Raw genomic sequence first — 8,900 nt, 5'->3', positions numbered from 1 at the left:
AGGAGCCCCTCTCCCTATCCCCCTGCACTGTCTCTGACCCTCGTTCCCTCTCTTCCTTTTGCTCTCTGACTGTGGCTCACGTGCCCGTGCTCTCTCTCTCTCTCTCTCTCTGCTCCCCCCACTCTTCTTTCTCTTTCTCTTGGCCTCTCTCCTTCCTTCTCAGTTTTTCCAGAGGTGCCATGTCTGACTCTGTCTCGTGCCACTTACTTCCCTGCTCCCTCCCCACCTCAGGTTTGCCTTCTCTCTCTTCCAGGCCTCCCTGCCCCTCTGTGTGTGTGCCTGAGTGTGTGTACCTGTGTGTGTGCCTGAGTGTGTGCACCTGTGTGTGTGCCCGTGTGTGTGCCTGTGTGTTGTGCCCGTGTGTGTACCCGTGTGTGTACCCGTGTATACCTGTATGTGTGCCTGTGAGTCTGGTATCTCAGAGGCCTCCTTCCCCTCCTCCGCCGGCCCCTAACCTGCTGGGGCTCCTGGGGGCCTGTCCTGGGGTCTCCTCACCTATGGCCTTCCCAGGCTCTGGTTCACCTACTTGTGGGGTGCCATGCTGGGGGATCCTCACGTCACCCCCATATCCTGCAATGCTAGGCTACACCTACCCTGAGACACTGTCCCTGGCTCCCAAGCTGGAGATCCTGTCACTCCCTGGTTACCTGTGCCGGGTCTGTGTGTGCCTGTGTGTGTGCCACCCCAGGAAGGTGCCCAGAGGGTCCTGTAAGCACCTCTCCATCCCCTGTGTCCCTCCCCAGGCCACCTCCAGCATCAGGTCACTCTGTTCCTCCCCAGAAGGAGGTGGTTAACTTCTTCAGAGGTCTCCCTGTCTCTGCTCTTGCTGGGGTTCAGTAACAAGCCCACCCCGAATCCACCGGCCTCAGCTGTCAGCTCCCCGCCCCTCCCCCGCTCCGTGCAGGGAAGAGGGCACCTTCCAGGTGCACGGGCTCCCTCTCAGCCCTGCCGGTCCCTGCCGGTCCTCTCCCCGTCTGCCTGTGTATTTCTTTGTCTCCTCCCTGTCACATGTGCACCTGCTCCTCCAGGCCTTTGTCCTCTGCCTGGCAAACAGCCCCCCTCCCCACATCCCGCTTCCCTCTCCACCCTCCTGTGGCCCCCAGGACCCCCACTTTGTGCTCTGGCTCTGGGACTTTCCTCACGGAGAGCCCTGCCCTGTCTGGGCCTCCGGTTCAGCCCCGATTTGACACCCGGATTGAGGAAGCCTCCTAGGGAGCAGGCCGAGCCCTCAACCTAACCCAGAGCCTGCATACAACAAGTGATTAATAATCGCATCCCCTCTCCCCGGGGTTAGAGCTGTGGCTCAGGGCAGAGCACTTGCCCCACACACGTGAGGCACTGGGTTCGATCCTCAGCACCACATAAAAATAAATATAAATAAATAAATAAATAAATACGTACATAAAAATAAGCGCACCCCCACCTCCTGAGTGAGAGTGGGCATGTTGGAATCTGGGGTTCAGGGCCTGTCTACCGCCTCCCACCTTCTTTGCTGCTCTCCCTTGCAAGTGTCCTCTCTGCTCGTGTGTATGTGTGTGTGTGTGTGTGTCTGTCTGTCTGTCTGTCTGACGGCCTCCTCTGTAGCCTCATCTCCCTTCACCCTGCACCATTTTTCTTTCTCTTCTCTTTCCTTTCCAGGCACGTGGGTTTTCTTGATTCTAAAAGCAAGGCATCCATCTTCATGAACGCTTAGAAAATACAGAGAAGCACACAGAAAACAATAGATGTCCCCAAGAGTCGCTTTTCCCCAAAGGAGGGGCCCCTTAGGTCGTGCTGGGTGGACCCTCAGTGGTGTGCACCCTGGGCCTCCACCTGTGCTTGCCCCTGCTCCTGCCTGGGCTCCTCGCTGCCCTCTCTGCTTCTCTTGGGGAGTCTCTGTCCCCGTCTCTGTCCTCTCTCTCTGGTCTCCTTGGCGCCTCTCTGGGCTCTTGGGCCCTGCTCTCACCTGAGGCTCCGCCCGCCTCCATGGGTCACTCTCGATTTGTTCAGGTCTCACTCTGAAGCCATGCCTGGCTTCTTGGTCGCTGTCGGCCTGTTTGCCTGCCCTTCCCGCCTCCCTGTCCCTGCAGCCTTTGAATTGCCACCTTGCCTTTGCCTCGCCCCCGTGTGCACACGCGTGTCCCCCACATGCTTCCTGCTGCCGCGTGTCCCCCCTGTGTCGCCTCTCTGCTCTCCAAGGGGCACTCCCATTCATAAGTTCTGCTCATTCAAAAAACAGAGCGTCATTTCCCCCAAGTTGTTGGCTCTGGCTCAGGAAGCTTTATTACCTCTGTAATAAGAAAAGTGCCGTCGCCGCCGGGTGGGGAGCCCAGCGGTGTCCTTGCTGACGCCAGGCCCGGCCCTGCGGGGGAAGCGTCGGTGGGTCTCTAGCCCTCGGTCCGCTTATCCTCTCTCCTCTTTCCTTTTCTCCCTTGGAGATTTCTGGAATCCCCTGTCCCTGCTCATGCTGGAGCCTAAAGAAAGGAGCTGCGTGGCGGAGTGAGTGTGTCGGGCGCTCCTCTGCAGCCGGCTGGGCGTTGTTCCCTGCGTGGACAATTTCGTTCTCTTAGAAATGACACTTATTGTTTTCCTGCAGCTTCCCATGGAGGACACGTTGGCTGCAGAGCAGGCCGAGAAGGCCCAGATGCATGTGCAGAGGAATGTAAGATAAAATCCCTGCAATCCCACCTCCCAGACGCAGAGAAAGGGGCCGCGGGGACGGGGACATTGGGAACTGGGCACCATCTCTTTTTGTATCTGTGCATCTCTCCTTTCTCCATGGGCGCCTTTGTGGATTCCATTTCACTCTCTTCTCGCTTATTCATTCCTCAACAGCACTTGGGGACCCTGCTTGGGCTGCCCCGTGCATCTTGTCAGCCTGTCTGACGGGCTTTGTCTGAAAGCTCTGTCCATCCGACATCCCTCTCCCCGGGCTGTGTGAACTGGGGGGCTGAACAGAGATCCTGAGCAGAAAGAAATAACTGGAGGGGAAGAAAGACCCCTCCTCCCTCCCCTCTCTCTCCCGCCCCTCCCTCTGGACCCAGGGACATGGGCTTAAGTCCCCCAGTCCCTTGTGCTGTCCCACCTTTGTTCTCAGTTCTTAGGGACAGACAAGAGGATAAGGGCGCTGGGGCTGGGGTGGAGGGCACGGCCCCCCGGGGTACACAGGACGGGGCTCTGCAGTGCTTCCCTGTGGGCTGGGAGCTGGGGGTGGACAGGGGACCAGGTCCTGGGTGGAGGGGCTTCACACTTGCCTCACCCCGGGCTGCTGGAAGGTTCCAGGTTCGAGGCTCGTGGGGGGCAGGAGTGGGGCAGTCTGGACCCCGCCTGCCCCTTTGGGAAGCTGGACTTGGTCCCTGCATGTCTGACTGTCCCTGCGCCTCGGCCTCTCACCCTGACACAGTAGACAAGCCCGTGGCTCAAATCTTGCCACAGTCCTTAGGCAAACGACGTTCCCGGAGCGTTCCCGGAGCCGTCTTCACCTGCAAAGTGAACAATAAGCGCTTTGAGACTAACCGCCTCGGCTCACAGGAAGACACTCCCCATGCACAGGCGTGCACAGGTGCTGGCCCTGCAGCTGGGTGGCCCTGTGTGTCTCCCCTCCCCCACGCTGGTCTCAGTGGCTTCGCTCTAGGCCCATCTCCCCCCACCCCAGTGGGGCTCTCCACCCTCATGGACCCCTGTCCCTGGCCCCTGAGGGCTGAGGCACCTGGGGCCCTGCCTGACCTCTGTCTTCCGCCCCCTAGGCTTGAGCAGCACTGCTTCCTGCCACTCTGTCCCCAGAACACCTCCCTGAAGTCCCTGTCCTCTCTTTCCCCTTATCCTGGCCTGGTCTCTGTTGGTGCCCTCCCAACCCTGGCGTAGTCTTGGAGGTTTCCAGACCTCAGTGGGAGCCATGGGGTGGTGGGTGGTGGTGTGGGAGGGACAGTGATCAGAGGGAAGGGTGACTGTGAGGGTCTCGTGCTGTCATGACGTCTCAGCCTACAGTGACCCAGCTCTGCCCCCTCTCGGCCCCCAGCCCAGCTGTGGTCGCACAGGAGGGGCGTTGCCGGGGGGGCCTCAGTTCCCTGCTGTCTGGATGGCGCCTCTCTCACTGGCCACGGTGAGATTGGAGCAGGCACATGCAGGACTCAGAGGGGGGCCTGGTGTGTGGCGCGAGCCTGGACGCGGCTCTGGCTGGGCGGTGGCTCTTTTCACTGTATAACCTCACAGATGAGGCTCAAGTGTCTGTGGCCACGTCCCCAGCACCTCCCCAGCCCCCGAATGGGCCACTCAAAGCGACTTGTGCACAGACCTGGCTGGGCAGGCCGAGGGAGGGACAGGTGGAGGCCGCGTGGACACAGGAGCCCCCGCACACAGGTGAGCAGCAGGACTGACCATGGGTGGAGGGACAGTGAATCGACTCCAGAGACCTGCAGTGAGAAGAGAAGCCACAGGTTCCAGGGGTGGGAGAGAAAGACCCTTGCTGGGCAGACCCGGCCGACACAGACTGGGGCTCGCAGGGGACCCTGAGGGGCCGCACCGGGAGCAGGCCAGCTGCGGCGCCTGGCAAATGGCCTCAGGTGCTGGGAGGAGAGGGAGGCAGAGATGGAGACCCCCAGAGGGCAGGGGCGTCCTGGAAAGAGGCGGAGACGGGGCGAGGATCGGGGTGGAGCTATGGGGTGAGTCAGGGTGCTCAGAGAGACTCGGGGACACAGAAGGAGACAGTCAGGGCGTGGTGTAGGTGACATAGCTGGGGAGAGGCCAGAGGAGGGGTGTGCCCTGTGCTCTGAGAGGGGAGCCTGGGCCAACGTCAGGACAAGATGCAGCAGCCGCGAGGGACTCTGGGCTTGATGTCAGGGGCACGGGAGCTGGCCAGGGCCGTGGACAGGGAGTGGTCCTGTCACAGCGGTAGAGTGTGGGTAGAGTGCAGCGGCAAGTGAAGAAGGTGGTACAGAGGGGCCGGGTGCAGCTGGGGAGGAGGGAAGGAGGCGGCTCACCTAGACGTAGCCTCCAGAGGGAACCCGTGGAGGGCCAGAGGGGCAGGGCAGGGGCTGGGTGGGCACGGGTTCTTTCTGGAGACTGGGCCTCACATCCAGCCCAGGTCTGGGCAGAGGCAGGCACTCAGGGACCCTGGAGAGTGGCTGGATGGATAAATAAATCGTCTGTTCCACCTGGACACTCCTCGGCATCCTTCAAGGCCCAGTTCACATGGCCCCTCCTTGCCTTAGCCTCTCGGATCCCGTCAGTAAGCGGCTCCCTCTCTGGGCTCTTCCACAGTGGGGCCTGTAAAGTGAATCTCAGAGGCCCTGGCCTTTCTAAAGGCAGCAGGTGCTGAGGGCAGAGCAAGACATCACAGCCGTGAGGATGACTAATTCTTACACAGGGCTTACTACATGCCAGAAACGTCCCAAGTGCCTTATGGGTGTCTGCGATGGTCATGAAGACTATTACTGTCTCTGTTTTATAGGCAGGGAAACCGCAGCTCAGAGAGGTTAAATGACTTGTCCCAGGTCACACAGCAAGTAAGTAGGGGAGGTGGGAAGTGAACCCAGACCGTTTGCCTCCAGGAATCTATGGGGCTTATGATACGGAATAGATTGTTCAGCCTTTCTCCAGGGCAGTGTAAAGGGCTGACGAGTCTCTTTCTTTTCTGCATTTCTTGCCCTGCCATGGGCCCCTGGGCCCCATCCTGAGCCTCCTCACTGGGCAGCTGCTCTCTAAGTGCTATGAGACCTCAGGGATGAAGACCTCAGGCTCCTCTCCATTGCCTCCAGCCCAGCCCCAGGCTCTGTAGCCCCCGGTTCTCCTGTCCTCATTGGCACTGAGTGTCACCGCCCCCTGGGGCTGCAGCCAGAACCCCAGTCACGTCCTCCTCCTGCTCCTGCCCCCCCCCCCACTCCTGTGGACTCTCCCGCCGCCGTGGGGGGGCAACCCCAGCTCCTCCTCCACCCTCACCCTCCACTCTTGCTCAGACACCTGTAACCTTCCAAAGTCTGTAAACTGTAAACGAAGCTGGTGACAACATGCTCCTCGTGGGGAGTCTCAGGATTAGTCCAATCTTGAAAAGCTGTTCCGGCTGGGCTGTTATTAGAGATTAAATGGGAAGCGTTATTAGGGACTTGTTGAACGGATGAATGGTGGCCGGCGGGGGGCCTCCTCCTCCTCTCCTCTCTGCTTCCCTCCCACCCACTCCTGTCTGCAGGACGTTCTGAAGGATGGCTACACTGGGAGAAAGTCTTGGATCTTTGCAGCGAGGGTGCAGATCTCTCCCATCTTGGAGGAAGTTTCCTCCTGACTCTGTTTCTCTTCCAGCTACGCAGAAAAGCCTGGGAGACTTGCCCCTGCCCCCGCAGCACCATTTCTCCCTCCACCTGCGTCCTCTACGCAGACTCCCTACCCGTCAAGGCTCGGTGACCTCCACGGTGCACACTGAAAGGAGTTTTTTTTTTTTTTTTCCTTTTTTTGCAGTACTGGGGGTTGAACCCAGGGGTGCTCTCCCACGGAGCTACATCCCCAGTCCTCCTTTTATTTTTTTATTTTGAGACCGGGTCCCACTAAGTTGCCAGGCTGGGCCTTGAACTTGGGATCCTCCTGCCTCAGTCTCCGAGTAGCTAGGACCATGGGCGTGCACCATTGGACCAGCTAATGGATGCTTCACTCTGTGGTCCTCGTCATATGTGGACATTCTGAAGCGTTTCAGTGTTCTCGGTTCCCAGGGTAGCCCTCTTCATGTCTCCCCATGTCTTTCCATCATGGCCGAAAGGAAAGCTGAAGAATCTCTTCCAGGTGTTGTTGAGAGAGTCGGAGGCTCAGTCTGCCTGTCCTTTCTGTCTATCTCTGCCTTTTCTTTCTTGGGACTCTTGATTGACCAGTCCTGTGACTTGAAACCCAGCAAGTTTTGCATGGGTGGCTTCCAGCTAGGCCTGACCCCTAGACTTTGTGTCCAACTGTCCTCTGGACATTTGCACGTGGACGTGAAGGAGTGTTTACGTCAGCCTTTCACCACTGTGACCGGAAGATCAGACAAGAACAATTTTACAGGAGGAAAATTTTATTTGGGACTCATGGTTTCAGAGGTCTCGGTCCCTAGACATCTGACTCCATCGCTCTGGGCCCAGGACATCATGGCGGAAGGCTTGGTGGACGAAACCAGCTCAGAACATGCCGATCAGGAAGAAGAAGAGAGAGAGAGAAAGAGACAGGGAGCTCTGCCCATCAGGGACAAAATGTAAACCCCAAAGGCACATCTCCCGTGACCTCTTTCCTCCAGTCATGCCCTACCTGCCCCCAGTCACTGCCCAGTTCATCCATATCAGTTGAGTAATCCATTTATCAGGTTAAGCCTGTCATTCTGGCATTGTCTAATGCATAAGCTTATGGGGGACCTAGCAATGGGCCGTTCAAATTTAACATGCTCCAGATGAGCCCTTGACTTCCATCCTCCGAGCCTGACCATGTCCCCTGTCCCCAGCTTCCCTCACGCAGTGCCTGGCACACCTGCCACCCAGCAGAAGGCAGGGCCCATCCCTCCTTCCCAGGACCCTGTCTTAGCCCTCCTGGTGTCTCCCTCCAGCCCCTCTCTGCCCACAGGCTCAGTGACTGCTCACACAATGAAGATTCTTGAGTTTTTCTCTCCTGCCTCATCTTCGTGCTGGGCCTCTGAGCTTTGTGATCCAGGGAATGCTTCCAGGGGATGTCCCTCAGGCACCTGCTGTGCCCGCATCCTGCATCCCTGACGCCTGCTCCTCCCGCTGGGATCCTTGGGCTGGGGAGTGAGACCTCCCTGTGCCTTGCCTCGGCCCCACGGGGTGTTCCACTGAGTTTGGGGAATTCAGTGAGTGCCCATGGCTTTCCTGGGACTAGCTCAGCCTCCTTCCTGGCCTCCCTGCTTCTAACCCTGTTCCTAATTCATCCACCCTCTCGGACCAGAAGGGTCTTTAAATCAGATCGTGCCACCTCCTGATCATAGAACCCCAGTTCTGTGCCCCGGGAATCTGACGTGCTCCGACCCGATCGCATCTCCTGCTTCATCTCCTGAGCTCTCTCCCTCTCCCTCACCAGGGTCCAGCCCCCGGCCTTCATGCTGTCCCCCAAACCTGCCAGGCGCCTTCCAGTCTTGGGGGTTTAGCCCTCGTCGTTCCTCAGACTGCAAGACTCTCAGGGCTCCCTCCGGCCTCCTGTCTTTCAGCTCAGGCGCTGGTCATCCCCTCCGAAGTGGGCCTTGCCCTCCCCGGGCTCTGTCTCACCACCTCTCAGTTCTTCTCCAGCTCAGAATTGGCTTCAGTAGCTGACGGACCCTGTTTTCTGTCTTCTATGCTGGGAGGCCAGTTCCAGAAGAGCGGGGGCTGACTCTGCTCCCTGCTGTCACTTGGTCATTCACACAGTAGGTGCTCAGTAAATTCTTGTGGATCCCACGCATGAATCTGATTGGTGACCAAGCACTTGCCTCCTCCCTCCGCCTGCCTCCCTGCCTTGCCCAATGGGGCTCCCTCTTCATTCTCCCTCTGAGCCCTCACAGGTGTGGCCCTCCCCGAGATGGAGTGAGTCATCCTGTATGTGTGTGTGCGTGTGTGGGCGCACGCCCACGCCTGGGTATGCGTGTCCAGGTCTGTCTGACTCGCTGTAGGTCATATTTCTGTTTCTGTCTCACTCATTGGGTTTTGATTTAACTTTAGGTTTTGCTTCATTCACTCACTTATGTGTTAATTTGTTACTTTATCCAGTTATTCCATCTTTAAATATCTTGGGGAAGATGCTAGACAGTGTAGATTTGCGATGTATGTATGTGCTACATCTTGAAACTCTCCTAAATGGGGGGTCTTATCTGATTTTGTTCTCATTTCTGAATTACTCCATCCACCCACCCACCCACCCATTTGTTTCTCAGCCCATCTCCCCATCAATCTATCTATTCACCAATCCACCCACCCATCCATCCA

General features: G+C 58.1%; 2 long non-coding RNA genes across 2 annotated transcripts in view; one reads left to right on the top strand and one right to left on the bottom strand.

The window, feature by feature from the left end:
• The window catches only part of LOC125618998, a 5,612-nt gene extending 2,682 nt beyond the window's left edge, over positions 1 to 2,930 (bottom strand). Inside the window, exon 1 of the long non-coding RNA XR_007350463.1 lies at positions 2,268 to 2,930. This is a non-coding gene — a long non-coding RNA (uncharacterized LOC125618998). The remainder of the gene's footprint in view (positions 1 to 2,267) is intronic.
• The window catches only part of LOC125618997, an 18,731-nt gene extending 11,127 nt beyond the window's left edge, over positions 1 to 7,604 (top strand). Inside the window, exons 2-4 of the long non-coding RNA XR_007350462.1 lie at positions 2,576 to 2,641; positions 3,415 to 4,338; positions 5,433 to 7,604. This is a non-coding gene — a long non-coding RNA (uncharacterized LOC125618997). The remainder of the gene's footprint in view (positions 1 to 2,575; positions 2,642 to 3,414; positions 4,339 to 5,432) is intronic.
• Positions 7,605 to 8,900: the final 1,296 nt, after the last annotated feature.

The sequence above is a fragment of the Marmota marmota genome, unplaced genomic scaffold (genome assembly GCF_001458135.2).
Source record: "Marmota marmota marmota unplaced genomic scaffold, marMar, whole genome shotgun sequence".
Lineage (NCBI taxonomy): Eukaryota > Metazoa > Chordata > Mammalia > Rodentia > Sciuridae > Marmota > Marmota marmota.
The sequence above is the reverse complement of the archived record's forward strand: the minus strand, read 5'-3'. Positions and strand labels throughout refer to the sequence as shown.